The sequence below is a fragment of the Bufo gargarizans genome, chromosome 1 (genome assembly GCF_014858855.1).
Source record: "Bufo gargarizans isolate SCDJY-AF-19 chromosome 1, ASM1485885v1, whole genome shotgun sequence".
NCBI classification, from domain to species: Eukaryota; Metazoa; Chordata; class Amphibia; order Anura; family Bufonidae; genus Bufo; species Bufo gargarizans.
The window spans coordinates 677,549,997-677,571,784 of record NC_058080.1 but is presented as its reverse complement, the minus strand read 5'-3'; the positions used below and the strand labels follow the sequence as shown (position 1 = coordinate 677,571,784).

The following is a 21,788-nucleotide window of genomic DNA, read 5'->3' as shown; positions in this document are numbered from 1 at the left end:
TCATCATAGATCAGTAGGGAATTTAGAATATCTGTACTCCTGTAAGAACTAGCTATTTTGGTTTTCCAGTTTACATCAGGAAGATTAAAGTCTCCCATAATGATAACTTCCCCCTTCAATGTAATTTTAGCTATTTCCTCAACTAGTAGATCATCTAATTCTTTGACTTTTTTGTCTATATATCACACCTACACCATTTACCTTATGATTATCAAGCTGCAAGGTAACCCAAACTGACTCTAAATTGGTCTCGCTAACTTGTATTAAATTAGATTTGATGCTATCTTTCACATACAGGGCCACCCTCCCTCTTTCTTGCCTTCTCTGTCTTTCCTATATAGAGAGAACCCTGGTATTGTTATATCCCAGTCATTATTCCCATTGAACAATGTCTCAGTAACAGCCACTAAATCTATATTCTCAGATGCCATTATAGACTCAAGTTCATTGATCTTATTCCCTAAACTGTGAGCATTTGTAGACAAGACTCTGAGCTTGTCATTTCTTAACCTATGTGCTACTGGCATTGTTCCAGGGGGCAGTCGGACTGCTGGATTATCACTCTTTTGCAAGGGATCATCGTGGATGAGAAGTATGTGTCACAGAGGTTCCTGGCCTTGGTGGACTAAGAGCCAGTTTTCATGTGTCAGAAGCAATTGCTGTGTGACACCTTACCATCTAGTATGGCTGTAAATAGCTGATCCGGGATGGCTCTTATTGGGAGTAGTCAAAGTGCTGGGTAAGTGACTACACCCCACGGTCCAGGCTTGGTTTTGTCAGGCCTATAAAAAACTGCCAGCCGTGTCAGGTGTCAGTATTAAACACCAAGGATCAAAGGTGAATGTTTTTCTGTATGAACAGTTTTGGGTGTGAACTAACACCAATACTGAAAATGGACTGTCATACTGTGAACCTGCAACTAGTGTGAATAAACACTGCAGTTTTTGAGTTAGAAACATTTCTTTGCCTCTATACTGCACCCGCTTGTCCTGTCTACCAGAGCGAATCCCCATACCACATAAAAAATTTGACCAAAGACTAGTGTTGAACAAACTTGTGTTTTCAAGTTCGGCATACAAGGTTCAGGTTATCTAAGAATCCCGTTATGAATTCCGCTACCACGGACCATAACAGAATTCTATGACGGCATACACCACAGAAGCCTATAAGAGGCATTTCGTCATAACAGAAGTTTATGCTGGCCATAGACTTCTATTATGAAGCACTTCTATTATGACGTAGCACGTCAGCCTTAGTGCATGGATTTGTGTGCGGAAAATCTGCAACATAGGTCATGTACATTGTATTCAATGACAATTTGAAATTCTCATGCACACTATGCAGATTTTTTCCACACGGATTCTGATCTACGGTGCAGATTCTAAAATCAGCAGCATGTCAATTTATTTTATTTATCCTGTCTGGATTTTCTTCATTTCACTTCAATGGGGACAGGAAAATACACACCAAATCCACACCAGGTGATGTGGATTGACCACACGGATTTCCCTGCGAAAACTTGCAGATTTCAGTGCGGATTGTGCGCACATAAATTCTTAACATGTGCATTTACCCATAGTGTTAATGATAGATGACGTCAAGAGGGCAGGAACAAAAACAGTTTCCTACTGATAATTGCCTGCTGGTCAGACAAGAGATCTGCATTTACAAACAACAATCATTTCCTCAGTGTGGGGTTAAGCGATTTCTATTGCGATAATCATTGTTGACCAGAAACAATGATTTTGGAAGTAAGTGTTCCATTCCTCTGCAGCGCCTCAACAGGGAAAATAATACAATCCCCATGAAATCAGTGTGCTGTCCATGTATTGCAGACACTCTTTGTAGCTTTTTTCTGCTCTTGCTAACATATAAGACACCTAATCTAAATACCATGGGGCAACTATACTGCAATATATAAGTCACATGATAGACTAATGAGCACATTTTGACTCCTACAGCGTAATTGCAATCTGTGACCCGCACCCTGTGTTTACATCCTGGCTTATCCTGGGAAGTGTCTGTAGCACAGATCCAAGCCTGCTTGAAGTCCTGCTGATAAAACCCCACCCTAAGACATCACTTCTACAGGACAGGGTCCAAGAGACTGAGCAGAACACCAACCCCAGAGGCAAGGTATACGACGTTGTGTTGACAGGGCAAAGCCTTACAAGCCTTGCTACACCGCAGATAACCTAAAAGTATTCAAAACCACACACAGATAAATACAAAAATAACATCTTTATTAGTCAATACAACAATGAGTAAAAAACAGGCAAACCCCAAAGCAGAGGTAATATGTGGTAATAAATATTTCATAGGTATATAACCATAACTTGAGACATATTGTATCACCAGTTAATCCAACACAGAAAGTGCTGATCAATGAGATAAAATACAGTAACACTAGTGTGGGGATACCAGGTATTGATAGTGGGGTGACAATAAACATAAATCATCTACCACATAAATGGATCATCCCTTATCCCAGGAAAAATTTCCCTTTGCAACTCAATGTGAACAGCAAAAATGGGTATAGCAGGGTATATGTGGTGGCATGGCCGACACCCAACACAGCCGACAACCAACCACACCCTGAGCATAAATACAAGAGGCAAAATACCTGTAATAATGAATACCAACCAGTTTGGGGAGAGCCGAAAGCCCGACGTACGTTTCGATAGGTGTGCTTCTTTCAGGGTGTGTGTGTGTGTGTCTTGCCATTTCCTAAACCTACCTATATATACTTCACTCAATCAATCCACACCCAACAGATATCCAATGGGCTTATCCCACCTCATCACACGGCGCCGAGCTGGACATTGGTATTAGGGAAGTAACCCAAACCCTGCCCCGTGATATCACATGATCACCAAGGTGCTACAGAAAACAAAATACGAGCCAGAAGTCACATGGAGAGGTCACATGACCAAGCATGTGACCCCATTCGACCAGCCCACCAACTCCATCACATGATTTGCATAAAAAACAAATACACCGCAGATGTAGACGTAATGTCATCAGAATAGGGAACCAACACAGTAGAAAATGTAATGTGACCCACAATGTAGTGCAGAAAAAACGGCAATACAGATAAACCAGCACTATTAGTAAGCAATAACATGTTGTTTCTTGTCAATTGATCCTAAAATTTGCAAAACCCGAATAATCTTTCAACTAACATGGTATTAACAATGGGTTTTCTGAAACCAACAACCCCTTTAAGGCATTTCAATATAAATTGTGCTCTAATTTATTATTGTTTAACCAAATATACAACGTTCATCCACTCATAAATTCAATCATTCTCTTACCTCCATGCATACATCCTGAGTGGCTAGACTGAACGTCTGAAGAATGCCTTCTTTGTGTATCCATTCTGCAGCAGTCACCTCACACTTGTCAGACATTTGCAATTTGCTTTTTGCACATCACCTTGAGCCTATAGTTAACCCCTGAAACCACAGTCGAAAGATGCCTATGAGGTTTCGAATCCTTCCATATATAGCTATACATCTGGACACTGAAAGTGTTGGACGGCAGTGCAATATCCTGCTCATGCACCCCGGAGAACCTCCTCTTTAACAGTTGGACCTTGCCAGATCAAGTGCTGAGAGCACGAAATGACTGTCGCCCTCAGGTTTGACCACATCTTGTACTGCCTAATGCACAAAGAATGAATGATTGGTAAGTGCCAAGCTTCACACATTTGGTTAAGTATGAGGCAACTCAAGTGACTGATTATCAGGGACTGTCTGCGGCACAAATCAGGTTGACACCATGGGTGGCCTGGTTCCCAGGGGCAAGGACAGAGAAATTGTCCAAAAATGTTACACTACATAACTGCATTAAAATGGGTTGTCTAAGTTAAATTATAACTAACAGAAACACCCTTTTTCTCTCTTGCAGTTTTCTTCCACCATTGATCACCTTCCTGGCTTCAGCGGTGACATCCTATACACACCAAGTCAGTGGTCTCATGGCATGTGACTGCTGAGGCCAGTGATTAGCTGCACTTAATGGAGTGGTCACTGCTGCACTCAGCAAAACAAACACTGGTGGGAAGGACAGGAGGACGATGCTGGACGTGGCAGGGGAGAGAAGTGGTAAGCATCATTTATTTTGTTAGTCTATTGTATGTACTGTTGCTCCTGAAGTTTTATTTTAACTTGAACAACCCTTTTAAGGATATTCACTTTATGGGCTATGTTTACAATGAGTGTTATTGGGCTTATATAGGAAATACGGTATAACGCAAACATTTATAGCTCAGCCAGATCATCATCAGCCAACAGAAGAATAGAAGCAGTACAACTTTGCACTAACAGTAGGTCGATGGTCTGATTGAAATACAGCAGTATCTGAATGGACGTGCACTAAGGACCATCTGTGGTGTTGGATTTTGGACAATTGTACTACGGAAAGTGGAGGAAAACCATAACTGAACAGGACAGCCACTGCAAGCTTATACAAATATGTAGCCATATAAAGTTCAGCATTCCCCTGAAAACACTGGAAAATCCAAGCACAGTGACCAGCGGGTTGGGAACCACAGATCATTCAGAGAAATGTTGAAGATACTGTTATAATCTTAAAGTGGTTTTCTGGGTGATACAAATTATTTTCAAAAGCTTATAAATGGTGTAAAAATATTTTAAAAAACAAACACCTCACCATTTTCTAGTCTCCCACTGGCCTCTACTTCCTGGTGTCACGGATGAGGTATAGGAGGAAACACCACACTGAGGGAAATGGAAAGCCACTAGGGCTCAATGCTGGGGAAAGGAAAAGGTCACCTCCTAGAGAACCCTACTCCTGGCCCTGACTCCTAACCGTATGGGCACCCCTTAAAATGTAGGAATGTCCATACCCTGGAACCTGGGACCCTGGAGACCCTCAAGCTCCCTATGGATATTGGCAGGGCGGAGACAAGCCGTTCCTGCCCAGATGAAGAAACAAGAGTCTCCCTGACGCCTACTAATAACCAAAAAGGAAGGGAAAACAAAACACAAACAAACACGGCCCTTAACTTCTGTAGAGAGATTGACGAGCAGGAACACCAGTGAGGACAACACACCAGCTCTTTCAAAACCAAAGCTTTCTTACCACACAGTAAGAAGGGTGGGGTAAGACTAAATAGGGTAGAAGTAATGACTATTAAGCTACACCTGAAACAAGGGATGTGGTCATTAACAACAGCAACACTGAATAAGGAGGCTGTTAGATTCCTCCACGCTCCGCCAGTCTCCTTGATCTCTTGACATCTGTCACGGAAGGGACAGTGACACCTGGTGTCTCTCGACACACAGAAAGTACGAATCACCAACTGCAAAGGTGACCGTCCTCAGCTAGTGATTGGCTGACCCAGCATTTCCTCTGTTTCAAAAGGCAATAGGAAGAAGAGACCAGCGAGAGACTGGAGGAGCAGTGGCTATGATTTTTTTACACCATTCTGCAGCTTTTGATCATGCATGTTCAATCAGCCTCTAATCTCCTTTGCAATCAAAGCACTAAAGCTAAAGGTGTTCTCTTGGCTTCACACACTGATGACCTACCTAAAGGGGGGGGGGGGGGGATCTTAGTACCCCCACCGATCAGCTGTTTTGGGCAGTCTCAGCACCGGAAACTACGGTCCATACAGGTGAAACTCGAAAAATTAGTATACTGTGCAAAGTTCATTTAATTTCAGTAATGCAATTTAAAAGGTTAAACTAACATATGGGATACACTGATTAAATGCAAAGCGAGATATTTAAAGCCTTTATTTGTTAGAATTTGGATGATTATAGCTTACAGTTTATGAAACCCCAAAGTCACAATTTTTAGGTATCCTTTGCTCAGGGGGTATGGATTAATTAGCTGACTAGAGTGTGATATTTTGAGCCTAGAATATTGAACCTTTTCACAAAATTCTAATTTTAAGCTGCATTAATGCTATTCATTTTAATTTGCATTACTTAAATAAATGGACTTTTGCACAATATTCAAATTTTTCGAGTTTCACCTGTAGTGTAGTTGTGGGAGCTGAACTGCAGTACTCCAACATGGCAACTACACAGTCTATCATGAGGATAGGTCATCAATATCTATAGCCCAGAGAGCCCTTTTAAGGGCAGTTATCGAGTCCTGCTGTACAACATTTAACATACCCTCCACAGTAAAGGAAATCCAGTGACTGAGGTCAACACTGGCTGATCGAAAAGTGCTATTATGGTCAAATAGCTCTACACTTGAGGCATTGCTAAAATAGATTCAATAGAGCATACCAATATCCAGAGAAACTTCAAAAGGCCATGTCTATAAGACCTCCCATTTAAACAGACTACATTTACTGTGACCCCTCCTTTTCAGCTCCATCATATATTTTTCACATTGGCCATAGTCTTTGAGAAGACCACCCCTTAGAGGACCATTTTTCAATGAAATTTTGGATGGTTGTCTTAAAGCGGTTTCACCATAATTCATTTTGTTATGGTGTTTTTCCATGTGGTACTAGACCTTGTGCTTTATCTCAGTGTTTGGAGAAGACAATACATAATTTAGGTTTTCAGTTGCTTCCCACGGTTTGATTTCACCATAAGATAACCAGAACTCGGATTTCCGTTTTAAAATGTACTTTTCTAACGCAATCTAAAAATGGAGCTACTGCCAAGGACTCTCTAAACCAGTCTAACAACGCAGTCTTTTTATCAGTGTGGAAGATGAAAAAGCAGTGTCAGGTTGCATTTTCTGTGATGTGCCTAACTAAAGTAATTAGTGGTCTACCAAGAGAGACAGAGGACCATGAAATTTAATTTGTCAGGGGTGCTAGCAGACTTTTCTTTCGTAAAGTGAATGGCTAACTTAAGATTCAGGGACATTTGGGAAACAACCAAGACGCTTCTCCAAGTGGAACTTCGCATAAAAAAAAATAAAAAAAATGAAAAAAAAAAAAAACATTTTCTAAAAAACGCAATGCAAAAAGAGGAATCCTTTTAAGAGAATAACTAAATATTGAGTATTGACAGCAGCACCAGAAGTTTCGGAAGGTGCAGACCCGACAAAAAATTTACCAAGATTCCACAAGTTCCATCTTAAGTTGTCACCAAAGACAGATGAGAGCTTGAAAAGGGAGTTACGGGCTTCCATTCCATGTGAGAACGGGTTAATGAGCACTAATGATTTACTGCCAAGACATTCTAGCCAGGTATTTATCTCTGTTGACAACCAAGTGGAATACACTAAGGGTGAACAAGGGTCATGTTTGAGTCTCCGAAAAAAGGATTACCTTTGAAAAAGAATGTAAGAAAGACACCACCTGTTCTCATAAAGGTTGCTGTCCACATCTGTATGCATTTAGGATTCTGCCTCCAAGGTAAATATGGCTTAATATGCCCCAGTGTATAGATACTGTAAACCATTCTTTGTGGAGGTTGAAGGCTCTTTTTTTGGGCCAATTTGCATATTCGTCCAGTGCTGTCCTCATTCTCTAGACATACGTCTGCTGCAAAGGCTTCTGTTTTCATAAAAAAAAAAAAATCTGAACTGAACACACATTTTTTCTCTTCTCTCTTGCATAGTAAATATTGGAAACAGATTCTTGACCAAGCTCCCCCCTTCTTTAACTACTGCCAAAAGGAAGTCTGGGGAAGCACTCAACTAGAATGGATATTTAGGAGAGGAACACTGTTCTGGAAAAGAACAGGAGCAAGCGAGAATAAGGTAAAAATGCAGATTTTAAAAGGTATATGTAATGGTAAAGACCGGGTGTCTGCGTATATACATTACTGTTAGGCATAGGAGCATTGCTATAACTTGTATATAGTTTTTAGTGCACAGGTTAGGTTATTGCACAGGGGAGCCAAGCAATGAACTGTACAGGAGAGTGCCAACTAGTGGTCAGTTTATGAACAGACCACAATATTTTCATTACATTACAACTATATTCTTACCACAAAGATAGTGTTACTATATCTCGCACACACCAGAAAAATACTTGCAAAAGCGTAGAAAAAGACACAGGACAAATCCAATGCATTATGCGAAGAAGCTTGAAATATTCCAAATATTAAAGGGCCATTAACTTTCCACAAAACTTTTGATATGTCATAGAGACATATCAAAAGTTTAGATTGGTGGGGTCTGAGTGCCGAGACCCCTACAATACCTAGAATGAGGGGATAGAAACATGTACATAGAGCGCTCTCTCTCTCTCCTCGCTGCACGAGATGGGCTCCATCTCGTGCAGCGAGGAGAGCGCAGGATCTCGCAAGCTGGAGGGGATGATGTACAATGAGCCTTGGGGTACGGCCACAGGTTCGATATCCTGATGCAGTTTTAAGGTATTTTGATACGTCAGATTTTTTGTGTGCGTTTCAGAGTGTGGTTTGCAGCGACTTCTGCAGTGAGACAAAATCTGACGTGTGAGCATACCCTTACATGCCAAAATCAGGAGTGAATCCTAAAATGAGAGAAAGGATTAAGGACAGATACGACTTCTCTTTTTTGAATTCACTCCTGATTTTGGCTTCCAAAACTGGATCTGGAAAACTGACCGTGTGGCCGTACCCTTAGGCACTCTATGTGCTGCCATGTGATGCTCTTGTATTATAGAGATATGCCATATTTGAAAGTGTTTTCTCCTAGAAATACTGCTTCCTGAAGTAAAAAGGCATGTTGGAACATGTATGAACCCGACACAAACCCCCCCCCAGAAATATTGGAGGCATACACAGGTACGGTATGGCCAGACAGAGCGGTTAGTGCTGTATTACTACTTGTATGGAGTTGTCATATGGCATTGTGCATGAGCCTCAGGTCACAAATTATTAGACTATGTAGATGAGCATTTTATTATGGTTATTATAGAAATATATTCTAAATGTTGTATATAGTAAATATTTTTTGATTATGAGACATAGAACTACATGCTTAAAAATCTGGCACAAAACAATAGTAACCGGCCACTTGCTTATGAAATCACCTGATGTTCTTAGTGTTTTCTTGGAAGGCTACTAGAGATGAGCGAATTTCATATTTTGAAATTCGTTCACACTTCGTTTGATGGTAAAAGCAGAATTGTGTTATGGATTCCGCTACTACGGACCATAGCGCAATTCTATGATGGAATGCATAACGGAATGGCTTTAGAGGCATTCCATCATAATAGAAGTCTATGGCCTGCATAACGGATCCGTCCCGTTTCCGTTATGCTGGAGAAGACTCAATTCTGCTTTTACTACCAAACGAAGCGTGAACGAATTTCAAAATATGAAATTCGCTCATCTTTAAAGGCTACCTTCACATCTGCGGAATTGTAATATGGCCACAAGTTGTCTGTCCGACCAATTCTCTGCATTTTTGCCAGGTTGCAGCCAGATCTCCGCCGGACCCCATTACAGTGCTGGATCAGGAGGATTCCAGCAGGCTGTTCTCTGCCGTGTATGTGAACCTAGCCTAAGAGGAAAAAAGTAAATTGGATGGAAGCATCCATTAAGGGTGGCTTCACGTACAGCTTTTTGTGGCAGTTTTTGATGCAGTTGTTTTGAGACAAAGCCAGAAGTTGGAAGTGAATGAGAAATATAAAGGAAAGGCTGATTCTCCTCTTTCCTGCTGGATCCACTTCTGGCTTTGGCGCCAAAGACTACAACCATGAAAGGCTGCATGTGACACCACCCTAAAACAGGTCTTTCCAGTGTGGCGTTGTTCTTGAGAAAAAACTTAAAGGGCTTATCCGGTATTTTGATGTTGATGGCCTAACCAGAGGACAGGTCATCCATATCAGATCAGCGGGATCCAACTCCCGACACCTCTGATGATCGGCTGTCCAAGGTGGCCTCACGGTGCTCCTTTGAGCGCTGCAGCCTCTTCGTAGGCCAGTGACATCACCGTACATCGGTCACATGGCTTAGGCACAGTTTAGTATCATTCAAGGGAATGGGGCTGAGCTGCAATAGCAAGCACTGCCACTAACTAATTGAAGGAGCTGTGCTTGGTAAACTCGGGAAGGCCGTAGAGCTTGTGGAGGCCCTTCCCACCGATCCAGTGGATAGGCCATTAATATCAAAATTCTGGATAAGCCCATGTTATTATAGATCTAGGAGTTCATATTGTACCTCCCATGTATCTGGAATGAATGGAAGAAGTGTCTAGGATAAGTTTTTATATGCTGAACGTCTTTCATCTACACGGATTCATTAAGGTAGATTGGCTTTTCTTTTTTTCCCTTTTATGCTAGTGACAAGCTGACTTCACTAATCTCTCACTTATCTGTGAATATGCTGAAGTTTTGGAGAATTTTCAGGTTATTCCTTTGGTTGTAGATAGTTTGACGTAGTCATGATATGAAGGTTCCACCTACTACTGATAGACAGCTTCCTAACCATTACTATGTATGGGGAGAATGCTGTCAAACAGTGGTGGGTGGACAGGGGGAATAAGATGTAAGTTCTACAAACTAAAACATCTTCACACACAACTGACAGACTGCTGAAATGTCACTATGTTATGCTGCCATCAAACTGATGGGTTCCTTTCAACAAACGTCACTTTTTGCCATAAACAAATTTTTTTTTTTTTACATTACATCAATTATTTTTATAATTTGTACAAATATACAGCTGGTCAAGGACAGAATAAAACTATTAGGCCCCTGTCACACGGGCGAGATTTCCGCGCGGGTGCAATGTGTGAGGTGAACGCATTGCACCCGCACTGAATCTGGACCCATTCATTTCTATGGGGCTGTGCACATGAGCGGTGATTTTCACGCATCACTTGTGCGTTGCGTGAAAATCGCAGCATGCTCCTCTTTGTGCGTTTTTCACGTAACGCAGGCTCCATAGAAGTGAATAGGGTTGCATGAAAATCGCAAGCATCCGCAAGCAAGTGCGGATGCGGTGCGATTTTCACGCACGGTTGCTAGGAGACAATCTGGATGGGGACCCGATCATTATTATTTTCCCTTATAACATGGTTATAAAGGGAAAATAATAGCATTCTGAATACAGAATGCATAGTACAATAGGGCTGGAGGGGTTAAAAAAAAAAAAAAAAAAAAAAAATTTTTAACTCACCTTAATCCACTTGCTCGCGCAGCCCGGCATCTCTTCTGTCTTCTTCTTTGAGGAAAGGGACCTTTGATGACGTCACTACGTTCATCACATGGTCCGTCACATGACCCATAACCATGAAAAAGGTCATGTGATGAGCGCAGTGACGTCATCAAAGGTCCTTTTCCTCACAGAAGAAAACAGAAGAGATGCCGGGCTGCGCGAACAAGTGGATTAAGGTGAGTTAAATTTGTATTTTATTTTTTAAACCCCTCCAGCCCTTTTGTACTAAGCATTCTGTATTCAGAATGCTATTATTTTCCCTTATAATCATACAATCTACACAATTTTGAACCCAAACCTGAACTTCTGTGAAGAAGTTCGGGTCTGGGTACCACATTCAGTTTTTTATCACACGCGTGCAAAACGCATTGCACCCACGCGATACAAACTGAACAACGGAACGCAATCGCAGTTAAAACTGACTGCAATTGGGTACCTACTCGCACGGGTTTGCCGCAACGCATCCGGGCACGCTTGTGTGAAAGAGGCCTAACAGTTGAAAAAGTCTGTTTTAAAACGGTCATGTGGACGTACTCTTAAACAGCACAAAAGGGAGGAATAGTGTCCGGGCACAGCAAAACCTACGTGGTAGAGGATAATGTCAGCCATACAAAAAGCAAAAGGAGCAAAGTAGATAAAGAAGAGTTCTACAGTTCCACAAAAAAAAAATTCCACTGGTCTCATGCCAAGGGGGTAGACAGAGTCTGTGGGGGTCATACACATTATTAAATTAATGATGAGAAACTCATTAAGAACTTGCAGATTTCTGGCGGAAACATAAAACCCAGTTATGATTGTTTTTATTATGTCGGTTATATCATTTATTAAAGGAACACTCACTGTCACAAACATATGCTAGAAATTACCCACACTAAGTGAAATGCCTTTAAATGACAGCATTGAACATCTCAATAAAATGAGCCCTGACATCTTTATGAGGATATTTTATGGACCTGACTCAATACTGTCCTTCTAAGGACTCATAGGTCTGGCAGGAAGGGCAATATACTTTGTTGTGGGGTGAACTAAAACCTATAGCAGGTATGTTAGGGACTTATATGAGGTATGATTATTTTACTGTGATGAGATAAATTTAAATAGCATTTTAAAATAACCTCCCTAAAATTCAAACTGTGGGGTCAAAACCAGCCTCTGCAGAAGGAAGTGGTCATGCCAAGCCCCCTAGAGCTAGAGCTTCTCTTTACAATGGCACTCCACTCTGGCTCAAAAAGGAGTGACTGTGCTCTACATGTTGACAGTGGTTGACACTTTAAAAGATTATTTCCAAATACGGCAGAGATCACAAGTAAATATGATGCACTGATGTTAGTACATAGGGAGGACTTACAGGCTGGTTATGGTAGGCTTGTATACTCTTAATAAAGCAGACCATTTTTTTCTAATCCTGTAAACCCTTGAACTAAAGAATCTGGCCCATTCTACGAAACCTGATCAATGCATGCTGGCTTTGGAGACCTTGTCCTGGTAGACCCTGGGATGACAAGCTACATTGGTCCATAGGAAGTCTTGAAACTGGCTTTACCCAAGCTAGGAAAGTCCTCAATAGAATAACCAAGTTCAATTTAAAGCATTGTTTTCCAGGTCATCAATTCTGTGCCCAGCCAAGAATCTGATCAATGCATGTTTTTTGGAGATCTTGTTCTGGTAGACCTTACTGATCTCATGAGAGTTACAAGCTACCTTGGCCCATGGCAAGTCTTCAAACTGGCTTTACTAAAGCTAGGAAAGTCCTCAATAGGACAACCGAGCTCAATTTAATGCATTGTTTTCATCAAATCAGTTGATTGTCCTTGAGATGAAAACTAAAAAGCTCTTATGTTACTCATCCACCACCAGCTAATCTGTTACAACGAACAGGCACATTGATACAGACAGAATTTACAAGAATTGGTCAGGCCCATTTTATAAGGTTTGGTATCCACAGCATAGGCCACAAATGTCTGACAATTACAGAGTCCAGAGGACTCCACACTTATCTGTAGAACATGGGTTTCTCGACCCTTGTCCTGCAGCTGCTGTGAATGGAGAGGTGACTGTGGATGAGTGGGCTTTCTCCATACACTTCTGTGGCAGTCCTGAATATTGTGCATATGCCATAGAAGTCTAACTTCACAATACCCCTTTAAGTGTAAACAGAAGAAACTCCAGAGGTAGATGCTCAATCATCTCAGACCAAAGTAAGGCTGCTTACAGATCACATTACTCCGCCAGCAATATTACAATGTGCAACATGCATAGCAAACATTTACAGATGTATAGGGTTTAAAACTCTAGCTATGGGACAAGAATGGATGTGATCAAGGGCTTAGGTGGGAATGGGGAAACTAGGGCCTGTTCTCCAGGCGCAACAAGGATGAGGGCGGGAACTGAACTGAAGGAAAGCCTAGCTATGATTCCGGATGTGATTTACCAATATGCACCATCTTTGCATTCAGTTGTGGGATACATGAAGTCATATCCCCATACTCCTATACTTACAGGCCAAGGTAACACCACTAAGTTCCTAGCTGAGGGATATCCACAGCAAGCACACCTAAAGAAAACATACGACTTGCAGACTTGGGACTGAAATATCAAAGACAGACAAACTTTATCATTAATTTATGAAAAATCTTGAGGGTTCAAATAACCTTCTCTCCTATCTTTATAGCTGCTACAGGTTACCATAAAACCTGAAATGCTTGCAGCTAACATGTCAACTGTGCAAACGACCCAGAAGCAGGAGCTAGCTTCTTCTGCACAGCTGTTTTACAGAACCATTTTATCTGGCCTGTGCAACCCCAGTCATCCATCATCAGTCTTACTACCTATGTCAGCAGTGTAGACAACACAAGGGTAAGCAATCATGCACACGACCCCGAGTGCCCCGTGCCCGTATTTCGGGTTCCACAGAAGCACTACAAAGCGCTTCAGTTAGATTTCGGTCTGTGCCTCCACGCCGGAAAAAATAATTACTGATTTGTTTGTGCATCTGCAAACGCAATGCACACGCACGGTGCCCATACATCGCGGACCGCAATTTGCAGTATACAGCACAGACACAGGGCACACACGCTTGTGTGCATGAGCCCTAAAGTAGTTAACAAATAAAACTAATGATGAGCATGGTGACGGCAAATTGGACCAGAAAGCAAGAGTACGTCAATGGGTAGAGGTTAAAACTTAAGTAGCAAAAAAAGAGATGTTAAAGGTGGACTTACGTTGACCAGGTGATGTGTTGTTTCATGCAACATCAAACTAAATCTCTCCAAAAGTAGTTTCCATTGAAAAACACAACTTGGGCCTGAAGGAGATATTAAGTATCAGCTCTGATACTTACTTGGGGTGCAACATAAGATCTCACTTTTTCTTATAGAACATAACAGCTTCCATGCATAGAAGATCATTTAATGTAAAAAGTTGGGAAAAATGGTAAGTAAGGGCTCATCCTGTAATTTCATTTCCCGGAACCCATTACAGCACCAGAGAGAATAAGAGGGGTGCTGTCATGGGTGAAGGGAAAAAACGATAATTACACTAATTTGTAATTTGACTTTCCGGAACCCATGACAGCACCACTCTCATTCTCTCTGGTGCTGTCATGAATGAAGGGAAAAGAAGGCTTACTACTAAACCCCAATTTTTGCTTGGAGATGGATGCAAAAAAGCAGGAGACGTAGACACATCACGAGGGTACACCAGATTTCTGGTTTAAAAAGTCAGAAATTATGTTCCATGAGCAGACACTTCCCTATAAAATCTCTCTAATAATGTATCCAGTCGACCAGATTACGCATCTCAGTTTTACAAGACTATGGTGACACCTGCCATACAGCAAGACGAAATGCTCCACACTGTACCAGCCGTCGGTGAATTAGCACTATGCAATGTGGTCAACATGAGACAGCTTTATAAAAAGGCAGCCCAATGGCATTCAACCAATGAACAGAAGCTTCCGAAGATAAAACATTGCCCAGTAGTCATAGTTTATGGCCAGGCTTACACAGGCAACATTCAAGCTCAAGTGTCAAGACATGAAATTAGTTCCAATGCCACTTACTACTCCATTGGGTGCAATGAATACTGCAGCTTCATGAGAATAAATTCGGAACTAAAGCCACCATTCACATACACGTAGCATCAAATGAAGTATATATCATGGTCCTATACAAAAATACTGCAAAGCAACCTCAAGCAAGTTCTAAGAGCAACCTGCAATGGATAAGTAGGTGATGTTGCCTTTGTAGGATATCCCACTATCCTATGTGTTATAGAATACTCAATGCTAAAAGCAATAATGGAATTGGATGATAATGAAGATCCCTGTGGCAATTTGTACGCATTTCATCATTTATGCCACTACTTTATTATTTATTTTACTCACTTGTGACATATTCCGCAGCGCTATACAGACACCACCATCACACTGTCCCCAATGGCGCTCACAATCTAAGCTCCCCATCAGTATGACTTTGAAGGAAACCAACGCAAACATGGGGGGGAACATACAAACTCCATGCAGATGTTGTCCTTGGTTGGATTAGAACCTAGGACTCCAGTCCAACCACTGAGCCACCAGTATATGCGGACATGACAAAAAAAAAATATGCAACGTTCCGTCTCATTTACACATTTTGCAGACAGCTCTGCTGCTTTTGCTTTACTTTGTCATACATGATGTAACGCTGTCACTAAAAGACCATTTCCTTCTTAATTCTTCATGAACTTTGCTATTTTCTTAAAAGTTTAATTACAAGAGGGGGAGGCAGGAGTCTAGCCTAGCTCCAGCTGATCTTCCCTTTACCATCCATCAGCAGCGCTAAATCTATTTGGATAAAACGCGTGTGACCCAGACAGCTGGCACCCTCCCAAAACCTCTTACACACCGGCAGCTCAGATAATAACAAGCCTCCTCTATGCTCCTCACCATCTACAGGGCAAGGCTGGAAGAAATTAGCAGAGCCGCGTTACATACAGGTAAAAGAAGGCTCTATTGGGGTGGGGGGATATAGATCCGCTGTTCCACACACTACTACTACTACTACTACTACTACTACTAACCTCCACGCCAAGCCTGGGACTAAGACTCAAGAAGCATCTTGACAGCCAGCTAGGACATCACCCAACTGTAAGGCAAGTGGACTGGAGCAGCAGACACACAACCACCGCAGGCGACGTCAATGCGTTGGCACCACGGCACCTATAAATTGCTGTCTAAAGCCACAGCTGCAGAAGAGAGGAGTAAAAAAAATAAAAAAAATGCTAATAACCCTATAAATTATTCTTTACAGTCACAGCAGGACTGGCTTGCCTTGTGGGTCCCGTAGAACTCTGGCACCCAAATAGAATGTCTAGTGAAATTCAGCTTGGAAGCGAGAGGGGGGTGAGCGTGGGGTTCAACCTCACATAACCCCTCCATATACATTCTCCTCCAATTCAACCCTCCGCAGCCAAAATCTGCACTCCCTACGATGGCTGCAGCATAAATACACACAGAGCTGAGAAGCTGCGGTGTTAAAAGTCTCGTGGATCCCAAGTGGCCAGATGAAAATCAAAACCACACTCTCCCATCTCTTTGATTAGTCTATTAAGAGCTTAACATCTCCTGGAGCATCAGACTGAGCGCGCGCATTAATGCTGCCCGTCCAGACACAAACTATGCACTTGTCTGACTGACTTCTTAAGGAGATTTTTTTTTTTTTTTTTTTTTTTTAACACACGAAGCATAAAAGTTGGCTTCGTTTCCACGGCTCAAGTACTGAACTTTTTCTCCTCCGTTGCCACTTTAGATTGCAAGCTCCTGGACACCTTCTTCTAACTTTTTTATGTAATTTACCATCTTCATGCATTTCTGCACCGCTGACCTCATTGAGTTAGAGTGTCAGCTCTGTCACTCGCTTATTACCCTTCCCACATTACTCAGCCTTTATTTCCATATAGGATTAGATAGCAAGCTTTTTTATGCTAATTCAGAATCTCATTTCATATTTTAATTGGCCGGCTTTGTCCAATTAGACTGCAAGCTCTGGGACACTTTAAGTTCACACACTGTGATGATCCCCATTAGATTGCAAGCTCCGTGACGCTTCCTCCTCATCTTTTAACATCATTAAGCATGCCATTTCCCATCTACTGTACTCTGCAGACCTCAATCAGATTGCAAGCTCCTCTGCCACTTGCATCTTAACTATAGACATGACACACGGTCTACTTCCATATCTACACCGCTGACATCTCGTAACTAGATTGCGAGCTCTGCAACGCTTTCTTTTTAAAGATCATTCAGATTTTAAGACCATAGATACAGCATTGATCTCAATCCGATTGCAGGCACTTGACACTTCCTCCCCAGCTTTTAGCCCATCTACTGTACACAGATGTCCTCAAGCAATTAGATTGCAAGCTCCTGGGCACTTGCATCATACCTATTCCCGTGATTCAGTATCTAACTCCATATCTACACCAGTGACAACTCACAATTAGATTGCAAGCTCTTGGATCGCACAGATATAGGTGACATTCCCATCTCATTCGTCAGTATTTAGCTGCTTAGGATACAACGTAAAACAATTCAGATGCAAGTCTGACAACCATACATACATGACAACCCCCCAAACCACCAGTCACAACAAGTCACAGCATGCCCTCCAGCCAGAATGGGCAGTGAGGGCCATGCCTAGGAATCAGAGAGGGCATACAGCACAGAAAGGCAGTGTTAAGAAAGGATGTTAGGAGTAGTTGTCTCTTACCTCTTTCATGTTCTATTAGTGGCAATAAGCACAGACACTGGCCATTCACTGTGCATTCCCTGTGCAGACACCAGACATCTCCTCCTCCAGCAGCAGCATCCAGCAGCCCTGTCCTGGTGCCACCACCATCCTCTGGCACTCATACAGGGGTATCACAGGGGTGAGCACAGTGCTGGCAGCATTATGCAGCTCCTATTACTATGACTACTGGTGTGTGTGTTTTCCTGCCTTGCCTTGTATGAGCAGCTTTCAGTGCAAGTGCATGTGGCTGTGGAGAGAGTGCAGAGCCCTGTGCAGGAGCTGGAGCGGCCACTCATAGCTCTGGAGCAGCCAACAGCCAACTTTCTCATCAGTTTTTTTGGCATCTCAGCAAGTGGGAGGGGAGAGTGACGTCACTGGTCTCCTACTGCGCATGTGCAGCCGGGGGATGGGGACGGCGCGGTCCTGTGGTGTCAGCTTTGCCGGGACGCTGTCCAGTGGGTCCTGGGGAACACCGTGCAGTCTCAGCGCTGTCGTCTGCGGCCCCTGTCGCTGAATGTGTGAACGTCACTGCTGCCATAGGGGACGGGTGTGCTGAGCTATAGGAGGCTGGTGTCTAAAGGGTGCTCCCATAACCAGCACAGTACCAGAGAATGCCCCCCTTCAGTCAGGCTGCCAGAGAGTGCCAATCAGGGTATGCCATCAAAAGTGCCCGCAACCGAGCCCCAGAACTACAGCAATGAGAGAGTGCCATTATAAGTAGTGCCAGCCAGAGAGTGCCCCCTTAACAGTGCCAATGATGGTATCCCATCACAAATGCCAGCAACAGAGTGCCCCAGAACAACAGCAATCAGAGCATGCCCCTATACATAGTGCCAGCCAGAGAGTGCTCCCTTAACAGTGCCAATAAGGAGTATATCCCATCAAAAGTGCCCGCAACAGAGCACCAGAACAACAGCAATGAAAGAGTGCCATTGTAAGTAGTGCCAGCCAGAGAGTGCCCCCTTAACAGTGCCAATGATAGTATCCTATCAAAAATGCCAGCAAGAGTGCCCCAGAACAACAGCAATTGGAGCATGCCCCTATACATAGTGCCAGCCAGAGAGTGCCCCCTTAACAGTGCCAATAAGGGTATCCCATTGAAAGTGCCAGCAAGAGAGTGCCCCTATAAATGGTGCCAGCTGGAGAGTGCCCCCTTGACAGTGCCAATGAGGGTATGCCATTGAAAGTGTCCACAAGAGAGGGCACCAGAACAGCCATTAGACAGTGCCCCTATAAATAGTACCAGCCAGAGAGTGCCCTTTTAACAATGCCAATAACTAGGGTATGCCATCAAAAGAGCCCGCAAGAGAGTGCCCCAGAACAACAGCAATTACAGTGTGCTCCCATCAATCGTTCTAGACAGAGAGGGCCCCCTTAACAAGCAGTGCCATTGTACCCTCATAGTACAAGAGAATTCCGTCTTAACTCAGGCAACTAGAGTGCCGTCCGGAGAGTGCCCCCTTAATACTAATAATAGGTCCCCATCAAAAGTGCCAGCAAGGGAGTGAGTCAGTTTAATAGCAATTAGAGCATTGCCCAAATAACTAGTGCCAGCCAGAGTACCCCCTTAAAGGGGTTCTCCAGGAATTTAAAAAATAAAAATACTTAAATATTATTTTATAATAAATATATTCACAAATACCTTTCATTAGTTATAAAGGCTTGTTTTGTCTAGGGAGCAATCATTAGGAGAAATAAAATGGCCGCCTGTCCTATCAGTATACACAAAACCTGTCCTGATCACTGACAGGAGGACAAGTTACTTCACCACAATGAGCCATAGAGCTGCCTCCTCCTCTCTGCTCTGCTTGTTAGGAATCATGATCCTGAATACAGGTAAATCTCTGTGGGAATGGAGGAAATGAGGCATGAGAGGAGGGTGAGGTGTGGCTAATGAGCAGCAGCACTTGTTTCCAGTCTCCATTACCACAGTCTGTCCTGTCCGTCCTCTCTGTACTTCATGTCTCCTCATGAACTAAATTCCCCAGAGATTCAGCTAAAGTTCTTATCATCTGTATTCAGGATCATAATTCCTGACTAGAGTTGAGCAAACCAGAACTGTAAAGTTCAGGTTCGTACCGAACTTTAGGATTTTTTGTACCCGAACATTTTCGTAAAAGTTCGAGTTCGGTGTTCGTCAATTTAATGGCGCTTGTTGAAAGACTGCAGAGCAGCCAATCAACAAGCGGTTAACTTGTGTGCCCTTAGAAGCCATCACAGCCATGCCTACTAATGACATGGCTGTCATTGGCCAGTGCAGCGTGTGACCCAGCCTCTGTAACCTGGAGTCAAGTAGCGCCGCATGTGACTCTGCTCTTACTAGTTGTAGGGATAGGATGCTGCTGCTGTGAGGGAGAGATTAGGAAAGACTCTGATATCTGCACTTGGTGTGAAGTCTGTGATCTACAGCGTTTTTTGTTTGGGGGTGCAATGCAACATTTTTGCACCCTGCCCTGAGCCCAGTGAGACTGAAAAAAAAGTTTTAATCCGTCTGTTAGTTAGTTGGGCATTGGCAGCCATTTTGTGTAACAGCAGTGCACCAGCACTGCATATGTGCCAGGGGAAGGGAAAATAATACCGTCTGTGAGTTCAGGGACCCAAGGGGTGACATATCCCCATTTTCTTTCTGTAAAGTACCCCTGTGCTGCATTTCTGAGAGTGAAATATAATCAGTTAAAACCATCTGTTACATTGTGGGGTGACATATTTAAATGTTTTGTTGTAAAGTACCTCTGAGGCCTGTACTACACATGTGACAGGCAGGCACATAAATTCAGCAAATCTGTTCCATTGTAGGGGTGACATAGCCACTATTTTTTATGTAAAAAAAAAACCTGTGCTTAATTTGTGAAATTGAAAAATAATCTCAATTACTGTAAATCCACATGTTTCATTTATTGTTAAAGAAACCCTTTTTTGGGGGCAATAAAGTACCTTTTTGCCCTGTACTGCATTTCTGAAAGTCCAATAAAACCGCCAAATACTGCAGTTACATTTTTTGTTAAAAAATTCACATTTTTGTTAAATTACATTTTGTTATGTAAAAAAAACTTTGTGAGAGTGCAATATAATCTCAGTTAAAGAGGACCTTTCATCAATCCAAACATTGTAAGATAATTATCAGGCTGCGTAGAGCGGCGCCCCGGGATCTCACTGCACTTACTGTTATTTTGGGGCGCCGCTCCGTTCTCCCGCTATGTACCCCGGTAGTTTCACTGATTTAGTTATACTTGGAGGAGTCTGCCCTGTTTCTCCCTGGGCATTCCTTCTCCCAGGCTGTAGCGCTGTCCAATTGCAGCGCAAAGCTCACAGCTTGGAACTTTTTTTTTCTCCCGGGCTATGAGCTGTGCGCTACGATTGGCCAGCGCTGCAGCAAGGGACAACCCTAATACAAAAACTCCGCCCAGTACAAAAGAAGGAGCTGCAGACACCGGAGCCTATACCGAGCGAACGGAGCGGCGCCCAGACAAACAAACTAGTAAGTGCAGGGGGACCCCTGGGCGCCGCTCTGCCCACTGATATAGTTAGTTTTTACTTTTTAAACTGGTGAAAGGTCCTCTTTTAATCCATCTGTTTTATTTAGGGTTAAAAAAATGGGGGGGGGGGGGGGCAATAAAGTACCTTTTTGCCCTGTGCTGCATTTCTGGTAGTTAAAGAAATACTGTTAAATCCATCTGTTTCATTCTGTGTGAGAAAAAAACCTTTTTTTTGTCAATAAAGTACCTTTGTTGCCTGCACTGCATAGCAGACCGGGCAATAAGTTAAAAAAAATTAATCTGTTCCATTGTTGGGTGACATTAACCCATTTTTCCTGTAAAAAAAAAAAACCTGCTCTGCCTAGGTGACAGGGACCTAAAATTCGTCTGTTCCATCGTTGGGTGACATTTTGGCCGTCAAAAAAACCCGGCTCTACATTGTTCACAAG

At 42.7% G+C, this 21,788-nt stretch overlaps 1 protein-coding gene across 3 annotated transcripts in view; it reads right to left on the bottom strand.

Moving 5' to 3' along the window:
* ADAMTS6 (ADAM metallopeptidase with thrombospondin type 1 motif 6) overlaps positions 1-18,140 on the bottom strand; it is a 270,149-nt gene extending 252,009 nt beyond the window's left edge. For all 3 annotated transcript variants that reach the window (XM_044292316.1, XM_044292332.1, XM_044292325.1), the window contains exon 1: positions 17,843-18,140. The gene's annotated coding sequence lies outside the window, so the exon portion shown is untranslated. The remainder of the gene's footprint in view (positions 1-17,842) is intronic.
* Positions 18,141-21,788: the final 3,648 nt, after the last annotated feature.